The sequence below is a fragment of the Psammomys obesus genome, unplaced genomic scaffold (assembly GCF_907164565.1).
Source record: "Psammomys obesus unplaced genomic scaffold, mPsaObe1.curated_primary_1811, whole genome shotgun sequence".
NCBI classification, from domain to species: Eukaryota; Metazoa; Chordata; class Mammalia; order Rodentia; family Muridae; genus Psammomys; species Psammomys obesus.
The window spans coordinates 17,654,820-17,672,188 of NW_026596256.1; the positions used below are offsets into that span (position 1 = coordinate 17,654,820).

Below are 17,369 nucleotides of genomic sequence, written 5' to 3' on the forward strand. Positions count from 1 at the left end.
AATAAATAAATAAATAAATAAATAAATAAATAAATAAATAAATAAATGTAAAAGAAAAAGGCAGTATCTGTAGGTACATTTTGAATGGAATATTCTCCTTAACTTTCTTGCTGACCTCGAATGACAAGCTTCCATTCCTTCAGCAAGGAGAAGGAACTGACACAGGCCCTCAGTGTAGTGAGAATGTCTTGTGGCTCTCACTGGAATGGCCATGGACAGATGGGCTCCCTGTGGGATGAGCTTTGGAGACTTAGCTTCTCCTCATTGTGATTCCTCATTGTGATTCCTGGACTGTGTGTCCAGGTGAACAATGTGTGTCCACCTCATTCACAAGGTTTCTGTCTTCTTCCTACATCCTGTAAGGTCTAGCTACTCTCTGCATCTTCCTTCACAGGTAACATTCATTATATCATTTAGTCCTTTCGTTAGATATTGAATGGTGGAACGCCTGCCTTTCCTTCTGTTTTCTTAAGTTTGACATCCTATGGCCTTCAAAGCCTGTCTGTTTTGGTACAAGAAAGATTTTAGATCTAATGCAGAAATTAAAAGATAAAAAAAAAACTCCAAACCCTCAAAGAGCAAAACCACAAACCCTGCATCAGTTCTTGCAGCTGCCTTTCTAATTCTACCTCTTTTCAAGGCAGCGGGAGCATCAGCACAAAGAAATGCTGCAGGAGCAACAGAAATAAGGCTCAGCGGCTTACTACTGGGTTCAAAAGGAGATGATTTGATTGTGAGGACCATGGCCAAAGCTTCACATAACGAACATGACTTCTTTATTTAGTAGAAAGAGGAAAGTGAGAGTCAACAAAACGGTCGACCTTTGACCTTCAAGGACATTGTGAGAAGTAAGTGCGTAGTTTAGTGGTTGAGCAGATGCTTAGCTGGGATTCGTGTACCTGTCCCTGAGCACCAAACACAACCAAACCAAGGCACCCACATGCCTTCCCTCCTGCAAATACAACAAAATGAAACACAACACAACGGAGCATCATTTCATGTGACATCCTGCCGCTCATGCTCCCACACAGAACCATGGCCAGAGAGTAGATGAGGTCTATTAGGCCTACAGAACCTTGGCATAATGCAATGAGTATAAAGAGAGCCAGTGCTGGGTGGATGGAGCAGAATGCAAGGGCCTCTGAACGTCGAGGTGGAGGGAGGCCAAGCAGATCCAGCAGCTGAAGAATTAGCAGAAATCCAGAGGAACAACTTTGACTTTCTGTGGGATGTGAAATTAGGTGCAATAGAATTATGCATGAGGAGGACGGAAACAGTTAGGTCGTCGAGGTTATAATAATGCATGGCTTTGTGATTAAGTACTTATTAGAAACAAGAAGTAGAAATAAATTGGGCATTAAAGCCGACAGTGTGTTCTGTCAAAGATCATTGTAATTCAAACTTCTTTTTCTTGCCAAATAACTTGAGAATTCTCATTTCTGAGTAGTCATCAAAGTAATTTACATTTCATTGTAATAATTTTGATTTATATGAAAGTGTTTCAGGAAGTTGTCATTAATTTCTACTAGAGAAAAATGAAGATGTATCAGTCTGGGTCGATAAAATGATTAGGCTTTTCAAAGAAACAAAAAAGGATTTTATTGAAAGAGTGTGAAATGTGCCTGGAGTTTCCAGGAAGGCTGAGGAAGAGGCCTATTGATGCAGAAGGCCTAACAACAGACAGGACAGTTAGGATCATAGCTAATAGACTATAGCATATGCCAATGGATCATTCCATAGGGCATCCCTCTCAGAATTAGGTTCATAACACACAGTAAAGGTCAATGAGTATTTAGCTGTAATCAAATCTCTGATCAATTGTCTTTAAATTAATGAAAATGTAGAGAATGCTAGGCACATGAGGCCTGATGAGTGAGCCCTACGGAGAGTCTCTTAATGACTTTAGAGAAACAGAGTTCTAGAATATCCCCTGTAACACAAGATAGAGAGCTGTAATGGAGACCTGAACAGGAAGATCCTCTAAGAGTGAGCCAGTTGACTTCACTTTATAACTATAGGGAACCAAACTGACAGTAACCCAAAGACCTGGCCGAGTTTACAGACTTGGTTGAGAGCTTGGTTTTACCCCAGTGAGATGCCAAGCAAGGACTTTGCCCACCTGGGTTCCAATTTCTGATTCACAGAAGCTCTGAGATAATAAATTTGTATCATTTGTTTATTATTTTGTAACTGTATATGCCTGTGTACTACGTGCTTGATTGGTTTCTATGGAGCCTAGAAGAGGGCTGTAACTCTCTGGAACTGAAGTTACATGTAGTTGTGAACTAAACAACTGACTATTCCTCCAAAGTGATACATATACATATATATATATACCACTAACAGGCTGTAAGAAAGATACATACAAAGAATTTCATACCCAGGAACTTCATACAAAGAGGCTGAAAAACTAAGACAAAGAGAAACAATATTTAAAGAAGTGAGAAAAAGGAGACCATTCAAAAATTAACTTGTAATAGACCTAGATATAAATGTATGATGTAATATGTAAAACTCGTAGAAGATCTATGTGACCTAGGATAAGGTAGTGATTTCTCAGGTATGAAGCCCAAACCTTACATGACAACAAACTGATTATTTAGATTTTATCAAAATTAAAGACTTGTGTATTCCAAAAGACACACTCAAGCAAATAAAAAAAAAAGAATAAAAGAACATTTACAAAGTTTATATCTGAGAAGAGCTTGTATCCAAAATATACCACAAACTTTCATAAAGCCACAATGAGGAGACAGTTTGCCTTCAAAACAGGAAGACATCTGGATAGATGACTCCTTACAGGAGATATGAAAACAGAGATGTCCAACCTCACTTTCCCTCAGAACTATGTGCATAAGCATTACAATGACATATCACTTTAAATGAAATATGATTGAAAAAGAAATGGCAATCTCAGTTCCTATAGGCATACAGAGAGAATGTAAAACAGTGCAGCCTCCTTGGAAAAACAGTTTGGCAGTTCTGAAAAGGATTAAATAAAATGAAAATAAGACCAGCAATTCTCTTCCCAGTTGTACACCAAAACATGTACACCAAAACATGTACAAAACATTTGTACACCAGAACAAATCTTCAGGAATACTTGTACAAAAATATTCATAACAGCCTTAATCATAATAGCTCCAAAATGGAATCAGTCTAAGTGTCCATCAACAGAGGAAATGAATGAAATATGGCACCCTCACAAAATAAATATTCGGTCATTGAAAGTAATAAAATACATTATCAACAGAGGCTTCAATGAAGATGAACTATGAAAATATGCAAAACGAAGATAGAAAACCCAGATGTTTATACATTGCTTGAGGCTTTCTATATATGATGCCTATTACAGGCTACCAAGAAGCAGATTATTGAGTGCCTAAGGCAGGAGATGGTGGGAACTGGGAGAAATAGTGAAAATGTTTTGGTGAACAAAGAGTTTTTGTGGGGAGCAGTAAGGAAAATGCTCTAAGCTTCGTTGTGGTGATGATCACAGAACTTCATGACTATAAATGATTGTCGTACATAGTTCATGTGACTTACATTATGGGTGATGAATCTCAAGAAAGCAACAATAGAAAAGTGTTTAATGGAGTTGCAAAGAATGCACAGCCAATGGTAAAGGAGTTCCTAGTGGATGTGGTGTTTAAGCATTGAAAGACTGAACTGTACTGAAAAACAGTACATCGTCAGGGAGACAGCACAAGAATTGTTTCCCATTCCTTCAATTCACCAGGAGGTTGCCACAGAGCCAGCCAGTGTCCTGAAAACCTGAAGAGAAGATTCAGGTTCATTCTGTGGACATCGGACACTGCTGTACTCAAATAGTTGAGAGAGGAAGTTCTTTATAGAGGAAATACAGCTGGTAGGGGCAGACATGCTTGTAGAATTAGAGCCACTACTTGCTGATTTCTAATGAAACACAGCAGTAATAAAAGAAAGAGGAAAAATGTCGACGGGAGAATTTTATAATGACTAAAACAACCAGAATCTCTTGACGTTGTCTTTTAAGAAAAGCAACAGCTTGGTTGAGAAATAATTAACATGTAATGAAAACATGCCTCATAAAACGCGTGACACTGAGAGAGGCTTTGAAGGTGCTCGCCAGCTCTTGGTTTCTCTGCTAGCAAAAGTTGAACATGTTCCTCTACACCAAACCTTGAAGAAACAGCCACCTCAGGCCTAGACATGGCTCAGACACCCACAGAGACCTCCAAAACCATGAGGCTACATGAAAATTTCTTGCTCTTATTTAAGTACCTTGTCACAATGACAGAAAGCTCACCAACATACATGTTAGCTCTTCCAGATCCATAACTTGAAAAAATGACTTGTTTTTCCGCAAATTATGAAAGTATCATTAATTATAAGTGCATTTTCAGTGGCCTTACCCAGCTATCCCTTCTCCTTGTTAAAAAGTCCCTCTACTGGAGCAAATGGTGTTTGTTATACTGGTAACCACGCCCCCTCTCCAATGTTGACACTGGTGCTGAGGCTTATCACGATGAATTAAGTTAGAGGGTTTAGTGTTTGTCTCTAGTGTCTTCCCATGTAATATAAGTTGGTCTCCAGTTGGTGATCTTCCTTCTTCAGCCTCCTGAGTGTTGGCATTGCAAGTATGTTCCACCGTTCCTGACCAGATTAAAAAAAATAGTGAGCAAAGAGAAAACATTCATTTTTCTTCTCCTATTATGAGCATAAACACAGAAGTTTCATCCCATTGGAGCTACAGGTTTGTTTCACCACTGAGAGAAAGTGAATCTATTCTGATAGATAGAAAGGGAAAGGCAAGAGAGAGAGAGAGAGAGAGAGAGAGAGAAGAGGAGAGGGAACAATGAAAAAGTCACTCGCAACCAAAGAACTGTAATTTTCCCATTCTAAATAATTTTTGATAGGATTAGACATGTGTAGAATTCCTTGGCATAATAGATTTTAACAAATGGTGTTCTTTCATACTAAGTTATAAATAGCTTATTATATCTATCCTGTTATTTAATTATTTTATGTTTCTCTGTCTTCTTTTACAACTAGATTGTCAACTAGATTGTCAACATGGAGGGAGAAGGTATGCATGTTTTTACTTGGTTTCAAGGGTATTTAACATGAGCATAGTTACATTGTATGAAAAAATACTCCTTGGCAAATAAGAATATGAGGAATTATTGGTTTGTCATCAGAATAAATGTTAATATTGTCTCATGAGTGTACAGTTTGAGTGACTTTGCCACAACTTAGATGTGAAAGTTTTACAGTACTTTGTGTGTGTGCGTGTGTATGCTCTGTGTGTATGTGTGTATGCTCATGTGAGTGTGGCCGTGTACAGGCCACAGGATCGGAGCTTTGGGTATTGGTCTTTGTCATCTTGCTTTAGAAAGGGTCCCTTATTGTTTGCCACAGCATATGCCAGGCTTATGGGATGCTCCCGCCTCCGCTTCCCAGGGAGCTCTATGGTGTGTTCTGCTGTGTGCAGCTTATGTGGGTTTAGAATGCCATTAAAGTTCAGGTCCTTACAGCTACATGACAAGTGCTTACTCCACGGAGCCCCCTTGCCAGCCTCAGGGTTTTAATGGAATTCTCTTCTCAGGAGCATTACTATTGTCTCAGCTAATACAAGTATGGTTACTCTATTAAATTCTAAAAATATTTTCATATAATCTCATGGGTGAAGTGTTATTGTTCATGTAATTTAGGTTCTAGTGTTGCATATTTAAGACAGATTTTTAGCTTAATTGCTGGAAAGCAATCTCATCACAAGTGGAAATAGTTTTAAAATAGAGGAGGACAAAATTATAGCGAATATGTCATTTGGAAAATTGGCATTCTAATCAAAGTCTGAAAGAAGTCATTAGAGGTTTTTAAAGTAATTATCTAATGGTTCTTAAAAGACCTGCACACTTTGAATTTATTTACTGCATATATTTAAGGGCTTTAGACATATAATCCTAAAATTACCGTTCTGGTTTTTAAGGCAGTTAAAAATTTAAATTCATTTCTGAAATCCAAGTTGTTCTGAATAAGGTCTACTTATCAAATTTGATGGCAAACTCATATTTAAAATGCTTAAGTAAATTTGAGTATTTCCTAATTATAACAACTGGGTAAGGCATATTTTATATATCCTTACAGCTAACACTAATTTAAAATTTTTTATTTTTTAAAAAAATTAAAGTATAATTTCATAGTAATTCTAATTTTAATAGCTTTTTAATTCTCAGGAATACTCAATGAAAAGTTTGACATTTAATAGCCATTTTAAAAATTATATGTATTTTACAATTAAAAAAACTGTCTTAAGGGCATCTTTTATTAATGTGGCTCATGAAACTTACAAACAATCTTACATAAGTTATAGGAAGATAATGAGTGATGATAAGCTTAAATTAACACTCAATTTTATGTAAGCATTAAAATTATAATCAACTTCCATTTTTGTTAGGTATCAGCTGGTAGAGACAACATTTATCTTAAGCAACCAGCTAATCAGACAAAAATCTTTGGAACACTGTTTTTATGACATCAAATATTTCTGGGAACAAGGAACAGATAAAATGAACTTTCCGACGTCTCAGGCTTGGCTGGCACAGGGTTAGTGGGAGTCAGTACCTGAGAGGGGAACCCAGGCAGAGGAGGAAGCAGTCGGAGGCTGCTGTGCTCCAGTGGGAGAGAGCTGCTCACAGAGGGTCTGCCGGCTGGCATCTCAGATGTCTGTCCAGCAATGCAATCAGGCAGAGCAGCAGATGCAACTCAGGCAGCACAAGGAGTAGTCCCTACTTCCGTGCACCACAGTGCAAAGGTCTTTCTGCTATCGTGACATCAAATGGAGAGCAGAGCAAACCAAGACAAGTCAAATATGGTGTTTTAGGGGATACATTCAAAACCAATAATGGGTCTTTTATGTTTCTGCACAGCAACAAAGCAGGTCTGCTGACCTAGCCTTAGGAAGCAGTCACGGGGGAGATGGTGTGTGTGTGTGTGTGTGTGTGTGCATTTAAGGACTCCGGAAAACAGCTGGGCAGTGCTGCGCTCTCCTGGTAATTGCGAATCAGTCAGATGGTTTGCCTATTTATGCTCAGCTCCAAGAGACACCCCAAAAGCTCCCCATGCATCTTTAGTAGCTTGGAACACAAAGGTCCAGAGAAGTAGCAGAGCAGCCTTTTCTGGGTGCGTTGGCCACTGTGCTGTTCAGAAAGCGAGCAGACAGCTCTCCCGTTCTCCTGTGGCCACGTGAGATTGTAGAGCTGTCCATTTTTAGATGCTTGGTCCAATGAGTTCCCAAGAGATAGATGAACAGTCCCGCTTTGCCACTCCTACCGTCAGGAAGCAGCCAGTGTACTCCCTTAGCAAGACAGCCCCAAGAGGCCCAGCGACGTTGCCTCAAGCTCTTGGCACTGGTAAGCGCCCTTGCTGTACCTGCCAACATAACCTCTGTGTGATTCTCAGACACTGGTAAGCACCCTGAGCCACCCACTACCTGTCAAACTCCAATGCACCCAGCAAGGTGACGGTGACTCCCATACACTCGGGAGAACAGCACACCTTGACTTGATTTAGTGAGTCTGGAAAAGAGCAGGCTGTGGCTACGGAAGTAGAGGAGTGGGAGAGTAGCCCGGAACTGAGATGCTCACCGAGAGATATTGACCAGAGGAGGCGCTTCGCTTTTATTGCCGGGATGAGCTACATGGGCCACTGTTGGTGGGCTGCAGAGAGCAGCTGCTGGGCCGGGCTGGGGAGGAGCTCTGCAGATCACACAGGTAAAGGGTGAGCCTGTTGTACTTCATCAGAGCTGCAGCCGCAGAAAGACCCGAGTTCAGAGAGAGTAATACCCAATGCAGAGATATGTCCCAGCATTCCTTCTTTAAAATAGGTGTTTTCCTTTTTTAAAATATCAATTTTTAGAAAGCCGGGACTGGATACTGAGACCTGTAGCAAAAGAAAAAAAAATCAGAGATAAAAGGAGGAAATTACAGCTGATAAAACAAAAATACTAAGAATCACTTGGAACTACTGTAAACTACTACTTGGAAAAAAAAAAAAAAAAAGAACATGTGTACCAACAGCAAGCTACCAAACTGAACCAGTAAAGAACTTTTCTTCCAAGATTAAAGAAAAACTAATTAATGTTAATTCTTTTAAAATTATTTTAAAGAAAAGAAAGAGTGAATTATCCTAAACTCATTCTATGAGGACATATTTATTCAACATCCAACAGAAAAAAAGCACAGGTCAATATCCCTGATATGTATAAATGCAAAGTTTCTCAACAAAATATTTATAAAATAAATCCAATAATACATCAGAAAGATAACACATCATGGCCAAGAATAATTTACCCCAGGATGTAAAGATAGTTCAGCCTACATAAATTATAAACACAAAGCTTCACGTCAAAAGAGTGAAAGCCATAATAGCCACATTATCATCTCAATGGATATTGAAAAGAATTCAATAAAATAAAATCTTTGGAGGAAAGAAACTTAGAAAGTTTTGTAAAGACTGCACATCAACACCCAGTGGAGGATATCAGCCACAAAGAAGAGAGTGCTCTCATTTCATCAGCCCTTTTCAATATACCCCTTGGGTCATCTCCAGAGCCAGGAGAAGTAAAGGCCATTGAACTAGGAAGACAGGAGTCATATCTTCCATTTGCAGATGACAGGATTTCATATAGACAGAAGCAAAAGGATATAAGAAGTACTCAAACAGACAAATTCAGAATTCGTTGCAGGATACAAAAACAAACCTACAAAAATCAGTAGCCTTCTATGCATCAGGAATAAAATTACCAAGAAAACAGTTCAGAAATGAGGAAAGAAGGTACAAATTTTTCTAACAAATTGAATTAGGGATGTGAATAACATCTACCATGAAAAATTATAAAAACATTATTTTCAAGAAAAAGGAATAAGACAAAATAAAAAGACAGCCTATGCTCATGGATAGGATTAATGTTAACCATGTATAGAATCAGTACAATTCCTATAAAAAAATATCGGTGACTTGTTTACATAACTGAAAAAAAAAGGTAATGAAACTTACACGGAGACACAGAAGACTCCAATTAGTCAAAACAATATTGAACAAAAAGAACAAATTTGGAGACATTATGATACCTGATTCAAAATATACTATGAAGTTATGGCAACAAGTACTGGTATACAACACACATAGAAAAGTGGAATAAATTGAGAAACAAATCCTCATATATAGAGCTCACCAATTTTCCACAAAGGCAGAAACTATATATACTAGAGAATGAAAAGTGTTTTCAATAATGGATGCTGGGAAAAATGGGTAATAAATTGTATGTGGAGAATAAAGAAACCAGACCGTTATATCTCTAAGTACATAAAACCCCAATCAAAATTGATCAAACACTCAAGTGTAAGATTCTAAACTATGAAACTAGTAGAAGAAACACAAAACAATTAGAGCCTTTATTTGGACAAAGGTTTTTGAATACAGCCATAAAAGCCCAGTTCTAAATAAGCTTGCATTTAAATAAGGATTTCTGCACAGCAGTGCAAATAACCAATCGAGGGAAGAACAGTCTGTGGAATGGGCGCTGCTGTCCTCTCTGCGTGGGCTCTTACAGGCTCTTAAAGAGGTAGGTATGGGTAAAGGGTGTGGTAAAAGTGTTCCTTGCGCTCTGTGCACACTCCATAGAATTAAAGCACAGGGGCAGGCTGTCTTAGTCTGTATTCTATTCCTGTGAAGAGACACCACGGTCGGTCGTGGCAATTCTTATAAATGAAAGCTGTTGGTGGTGGTCTGATGCTTGCATTTTGATGCTACTTACTGGCCCTCAAAATCTGGCTACTTCCCAATCCTTGTTGTATAAACCTGCCTAAGACATTATTCCTGATTGGTCAATAAAAAAAGGCCGGTAGGTGGGAAGGGCAGAAGGAGGTAGGTGTGGCTAAGGTTCCTGGGCTTTCAGGACAGGGGAATCATGGGAAGGAGACAGACAGGAAGAAAGGAGGAAGGAGGACGCTGTGATAATTTAGCGTGGAGAAAGAACCACGTGGGCCAGGAGAAAGGACTCCAAGAATGGTGTAAAAAGAAACACTAAGATGAAAAATATAAGCAAGTATTTATAAGATTATAGATGGAAGGTAGCCCGGATAGGAATGGTTAAGGCAGATGGCATGGGATTTGGGCTAGGAGGTTATTGAGATAGTGTAGGTGGAAATATCCGCCCAGCCCAAGGTGTTATAAGGCAATTTAAAAATCTAACAGGTGTTTGTGTCTTATTGATTGTGAAAGTGGGTTAAATAATATCACCATCATAATCATAGGGCTAATAATAAACAATATTTAGCCTGACACCCATTTCTTTCCAACAACAGAAAGCATTAAATTGGGGCTTGCTTACAGTTTCAGAGGTTTAGTCCGTTATCGTAATGGGAAGTATTGCGGCACGGAGGCAGACACGGTGCTGGTGAAGTAGTTGAGGGTTCTACAGCTAGATCCACTGGCAGCGGGAAGAGAGAGCCATTGGGTGTGGTTTGGGACTCTTGAAACTTCAAAGCCTACCCCAGTGATACACTTCCTCCATCAAGGTCATACCTCCTAAGCCTTTCAAATAGTGCTGCTCCATGGTGGCCAAGCATTGAAATCTAAAAAATTATGGGGGTCATTCTCATTCAAATCACCACACAGGTCAAAGCTCATAGCGGTCCCTAGAGCACCACTCAACTGCTGAGTCAGCAGGGCTCTTTTGTGAGATGGTTTCTTGTTGGTGTCCTAGATATCCCAGTGTAGAGAAAAGGGGACTTTTCAGCACCCTCTCCCTGTGCCACTGTAGCTTCTGTGCCCAGGTTGTCTCTTTGCCTGCTCCCCCTTTCTCTGTGTCTGTCTCTCTCTGTCTCTGTCCTTCTGTCTCTGTTTCCCTCTTCTCCCAGTAGTGTGTTCCTAAAGGCATTGTAAATTTTCTGAGGTCTTCCTTGTCTTACACCATGGTTTTAACCCTCTGCAGTTGCAAATGCACACACTATGAGAGGTTTCCCAACCGAGACGTCCGTCATGGAGTTTGTCCTCTCAGTCAACTTTTCTTTCTATGTTTATTTTTTGGTTGTTACTGAAACTAATTTTTCACACACTCACTTCTTAAGAAGTGAACCCTTCAACATACTCTATTTGCTATCCAGATCTAACATCGTCTCTCCTCACCTTTCTTCCTGAATTACCTTGAATTCCAGGGAGAACTGTAAGACCTGGGGTCTCACAGCTCAGGAGTTCAAGATCGTGCCCTTCCCAGAAACTCCCACAGACCATGACTCTTGCAAAAGCAAGAGGTTTAATTTAACCAATGCGCAATGGGGTCACCCCTGCTGGTCAGCAAAGAGTGGCACTGGGAGAAAAAGGCCTTAGGTTTTTAAAAGAAAAATTGTGGGAAATTTGAAGTTGCAGTTTTGGCAATTTAGGATTGGATGAGGAAGCTATAAAGTAAGATAATTGGTTAGTCTTAGGTGCTCAAGCTTGGCCAGTCCTGCCAACTGTGGATGCAGCTGCAATTGAAGGTGGGGGTGGTTAGCTCATCCTTGAAGATTGGGGCTTCGGACTTTTGGCTGGAGGTCAGGAGCTACTCAGAAGAAGAATTGGGGCCATCTGGGTTGGTTGCTAAGAAACATTATCTCGAAGACAAGGGTCTGGTCCTTCTTTTTGCTGAGTGAAGGTCATTGCTTGCTCGCTTTTATTCTGTCTGTCCTCACAGATAGGGTCACATTTCTCCATTCTCTGGAAAGGTACTAAGAGGCTTTAGCTTAACCTGAACCTAAAACTCAAAACTATAGGCTTTAGAAGACATACAGGTTACAAAGTTAGTCTAACCCTTTCAGAACAAAACCTTTCAAGACATACTTTCCTCCGCAGATGAAGACGATTATCCTTGAAGATGTGGCTGAACTGTGGATCAGAGGTAATGATCCCCTAGAAATCAGAATGATCCTCTGTCCTGATGACAGTGATGACCAGCTTAAGAATTTACAGACCACTTTGCACGATTATTTTGCAAGACTTGATCTGAGGCAGGGGTGGCTCAGGGATGGGTAAGATTACATCCTGATGGAGCTGCTTAGTTATAAATACAATTGTCCTTGTTTAAGCTTAACCCATGTCCATATCCCAAAGATAGACTCATGGTCGCTGGACTCCTTTCTTTGTTCTTCTTCAATAGCTAACCATCCTGAATAAATCTCTGTTCTCTGTTTTTTTCTTTTTTCTTTTTCACTCATATTCATCCCTTTAATTAGTCTACAGGGACCTCTGGCTGAGCTTAGCTTCTTCTTCTGGCTACTGGAGCCCAGGATTTTATGATAAAACTCAGGTAACAAGATCACATTTTGAGCATGATTGCTTAACTCTGCATTCCTGTTGCCCTGTATCCCAATATCTGCCTCTATTTAAATGCAAAGCTTATGTTAACACCCCAAAGAAGGACTTGGCATCACCGAACTCTTTAATCTGTTCTTCACATGGCCATGTTCATTAAATCTATTTTTCTCTGCCTTTCACCACTGTGCTCACTTTAATTGGCATATTGTGGATGGGTGGCCGAGCATAGTCTGTGGGGACTCCTGGGGCTGTGGCTTGTGCACCAAAACCCAAGCAACTAAAAGACAAATAAGCTGTGGAATATGTATGCAGGGGAATACTACTCAGCCCAAATAGTAATGAGTTATTGATTCTGGTATCAGCATAAATACATATAGAAATGTGTGCTCCTGAAAGACGTAAAATTAGAAATTGTACATACTGTATAGTCCACTTAGTCATAATTTTATAAAATGAAAGTGTGTGTTGACATGATGCAAAGCATTGGGAGTGGTTGGGAGGAGAAAACAGTCACGGTAAGTACTTGAAAGCTTTTGGGGTTAGCATCCGCCATCTTGGTTGTGGAGCGGCTTTATGAATGTATCTGCATATTAAACACCTCAAGCAGTCTTCTTTAGACATGTACAGTTAATACATATTTCAAAAGGTGCAAAACAGAAGAAAATAAACAATGAGAATTAAAAATTTATACCCTCTTGCCTAAAGTACTTCTAAAAAGTCAGTATTATATAAAGTGTTTATGCATTATATATGAATTTGCAGGGTAGTTGTTTTCTTCGTCCTGAAAATTTTATTGCACAGTGGTAAAATATATTTAGCTGCCAGTAATTTATTACACAACATAACTCATCAAAATCTGCATAAGCAAAACCTTTTTACTTTAAGTCAGAAAGCGGTCAAATGGAGAAATCTTTAGTTTATCATTCTTATTATCACTGAGCATTAGTTAATTTCATAACTGAGTTTTTTACATTTCTGAATTTCAGTCGTACAGTTTCTCCTTTTTCCTGTTATGAAAAGAGAGCCCCAGGAAGCTGGGCATAGGCAGAGAATTAGTCTGTTTTGTGTGAAGTAAACCAGAGCCTGAAGCTTTAGTGTACTGACTCTTCACTAACACAGTTATGCCAGTAAAAGGTTAATACAGTCATTAGAATATGAATGATATGGGAATATTCCAATTATTGGAAAATGACACAGCGTCTACTGGTGGCAAAATTAACAATGTCTTAGTTATTGTTTCTGTTGCTGTGGTGAAACATCATGACCAAAAACAAACTGAGGAAGAAAGGATTTATTTGGCTTACACATCATTGGAGGACAGAAATTCAAACAGGGCAGGACCTGGAGGCAGGAGCTGATGCAGAGGCCATGGAGGGTGTTGCTTTACTGGATTACTCCCCATGACTTACTCAGCCTGCTTTCTTATAGAAGCCAAGTCATCCAGTCCAGGGATGGCCCCACCTATAATGGACTGGGCCCTCCCCCCATCGATTACTAATTAAGAAAATGTCCTACTGCCTACAGCCCAATTGTATGAAGGCATTTTCTCAGTTGAGGCTCCCTTCTCTCAGATGACTCTAGTTTGTGTGAAGTTGACATAAAACTATCCAGCACATGGCTCAACTATTGTAGTAGGCAAAATAGCTAATGCTTATCTTTCCATGACATAGAAATTCATCCTCATACACTATTTCCTTTAGTGTGTAGGTAACTGTTATAATCTTTGGAATAAAGTAGGTACCCGAATAAAGCTGATTGCAGGAAGAGTTTGGAAATCTTATCAGAATTTAGTACACTGTAAGTTCTGCATGCTTGGAGAACTGCATAGATATCTCCCATTTCTGAATTTTTTTTGTAAATATATTTTTTCTTACATAATATATCTTGATTATGTTTTCCTCTCTCTACTTCTCCTGGTTCCTACCCCTTCCCTCCCATCTGGACCCATCCCCTTTCTGCCTCCTCATTACAAAACCAAAAGCCTTCTAAGGGATAATAATAAATATAACAAAAACTAACATATTGGAATAGAACAGAACAAACACAGAAGGAAAAGAGCTGAAGAGAAGGCACAAGAAACAGAGACCTATGCATTTGAACACTTAGAAATACTACAAAAACACTAAACTGGAGGCTATCATACGCTTGCAGGGTAGAAAGAGAGAAGAAGTGCATACATACACACATATGTATACATGGATAGAGTTTTTATAGTGCCTGTAATATATATATATATATATATATGTATGTATAATGAAAATTAAAAAATAAGATAAAAAACAGGAAAGCCTTGGCATGACATTTTGAGACAAGAAACCTCCATAGAAGCTATTGAGTTCCTTTTCTGTTGGCCCTTTACTTCTGATCATGTGGCCTACCCTTAAGAGTAGTTTGCTTCCCCAGCGAGACTCTCTGGAGGAAACTCAGTTATCACTTACCAGTGATTATCAGTTGTAAATAGCTTCTTGATTAGTGATGGGGCATATATCTACTTCTCCACGAAATGGACCCCAATTTCGTGCAGATCCATGGAGACCATGGGGCCACAGTCTCTGTCAGTTCACTTGTGCACTGCCATTGATTTAGAGGGCCTTGTTGGTGTCCTCCATCTCTTCTGGCTCTTGTGCTCCTTATTTTCTCTTCTAAGGGATTTCCTGATCTCTGAAAGGAGGAAGTTGATGAATACATTGTATTTAGGGCTGAGCATTTCAAGGTTTCTCATTCTTTGCATAAGCATTTCAAAGTCTCTCATTCTTTGCATAAGTCTGGCTATGGTCTCTGTATTTGTTCCTATTTGCTGCAAGAGAAAGCTTCACTGATGTTGGCTGAACAAGTCCCTGTCTATAAGTATAGCAGAATGACACTAGTAGTCATATGTAGGCATGTTTGTTTTTTTTTTTTAATCTATTTTATTGGGTTCTTATACCTCTACCTGCTTTCCAACCGTTATTCATCCTAATCCCTTCTAATCCCTCAATGATAGGTGGGAAAGAGAGAAGGTTAAAGGTGAAAGGGACCATAGACCGCTATAGGCTACTCCCTGCTAAATAAGGATGTAGTTCCTTGGGGCAAGTCCAATTTTTGTTGGCAGGATATCTAGCAGTTTAGCAAACCTGTAAACCAGCAATAGCAAACACAGCAGCAGGCTGAACCAGCGGAAGTGGGGGCAGTAACAGGAGGAGCAGCAGTTGCCATAGACCTTCTAGAAGATTACCCACTTATATCCTCTCAAGAGTTTCCAGAATTAAAGTACCTGTAGCTGGCACAAGTCATGCCGCCGCCAGAGCATGAGACACATCGATAGCTGCTGTGGACAGTCTGAAGCAGCTCCATATTCAGCTCTTAATTCTGAGAGTAAAACAAAAACATATTCATGTAACATAACTGGGGTTTTAAAGAAACAAAAATTCTCACTACATTTCTCCCTTTTAGTCCTCTTAATGGCTTTTTCTATAATGTAAATAAACTATATACAATAAGAACAATTAGGAAAACTTATCAGGTAAGAATTACATTCACAATGTCCAGTCCAGATGTATTTGGCAACCTTTGAGAATGTATTCCACTATTTTATCTCAGTGAGTCCAAAGTTCTGTACTTAAATCACTTTATCATAACTTGCATTTATTAACCTAAGAATACCTTTTTAGACCCCAAAACATTTTATTATGTCCTAAACAACTTAAGCTTTTATACGTCTTTAACCTTAACAAGGAAAACTATAAGACTATAACTATCTAGTCTTCAACCCCATCAGAGACCTGAGAACGATAAATATTACCTGAGAAAACAGGAAGTACAGAGCAAGCAACTTCCAAAAGTATAGAAATGACAGAGGTTGCTGGCTACCTAGACAGTCACCAAGATTTCTCTGTGCCATTGGGGCATCCAAATTCAGGCTACAGGCCCAGCGTATCTGACAGGTTTTTCTGTGAAGAGGGAATATTGAAGGAATGGCCTACCTTATCTCTGCAAAGTTGGGCAGTCGACTTTTAGCGTCCTGCTTATCACTTCCTTTCAGCAGTCGAGGTAAGAGGGGCATTTTGCCCAGTGGCTAGCTTTGAAGCAAACTCCACACAGAGGTTCTTCAGGGCCCACTAGCTTCTTTGAAGTAGATTGGGGGTGCTGCCAGAAGCAGATATGTCTCTGTCAGAAAAGCCTGTTATTAAAACATCTTAAAAGCCCTATTCTGTAAATCTGTGTTTGAAGCGTTTGAAGACCACCTATCTATCTCAGCATATCTAAATGGACAAACATTGCTTGCTTCTAGTTATGTACTATCTGCTCAACTTTGAAAACATAGACAAGAGACTCAATAAAGCTTATTTCTGTAATTTACTAAACTAGTATCTAATAAGCTACAAGTAAGGTCATTTATAGGTGGCTAACTACTGACTTGCATTTCTAATTATCCTGAGCAGAATGCAATAGCAGCTTACATAAGACTAGAACTTTACACTACATTTTTAAATGAGTTGCATATACATTAAACAAGAGTTGAGCACTGATAGGAGAGGTCCTCATACCCTTCTATCTGAACTTAGCCTATCAGGTCTGATCAGGAGGGGTATAGGGTGAGAAGAGGGAGGGAGGGTGGAGTTGGGAGGAGGTGAGGGAGGCTACAGTGGGGATGCAAAGTGAATAAATGGTAATAAGTGATAATATATAATTATTAAAAACTATAAAAATAAGAGTTGAACAAAATAACCTTAAATATCCATCAACATACAATAATCTAAAACAATGTAAAATATTTGAGACTAGTAGGTTCAGTAATCTACGATTTTCCTATCATCCTATATCCCCCCCTTTAAAAATACTTTTATTATCCCTTTTCCCATTCTTTCTCCCCCCTAACACAAGATAGAAGAGAAATATATGAGAGAAAGAAAGATACAGGGGAAAAAGAGATACCTGATTCCAACCTCTTTTAAGTTATTTCCTCCCTAATTATGACCAATAACAACTTGTAACCAAACCCCTAAACAACAACAAACATCCGTAACCCACTGAATGACCCAAAACTATCCAAC

The 17,369-nt window shown here is 39.2% G+C and overlaps 1 pseudogene; it reads right to left on the reverse strand.

Annotated features, from left to right (window-relative positions):
• The window catches only part of LOC129668701 (nucleophosmin-like), an 18,049-nt pseudogene extending 1,671 nt beyond the window's left edge, over positions 1-16,378 (reverse strand).
• Positions 16,379-17,369: the final 991 nt, after the last annotated feature.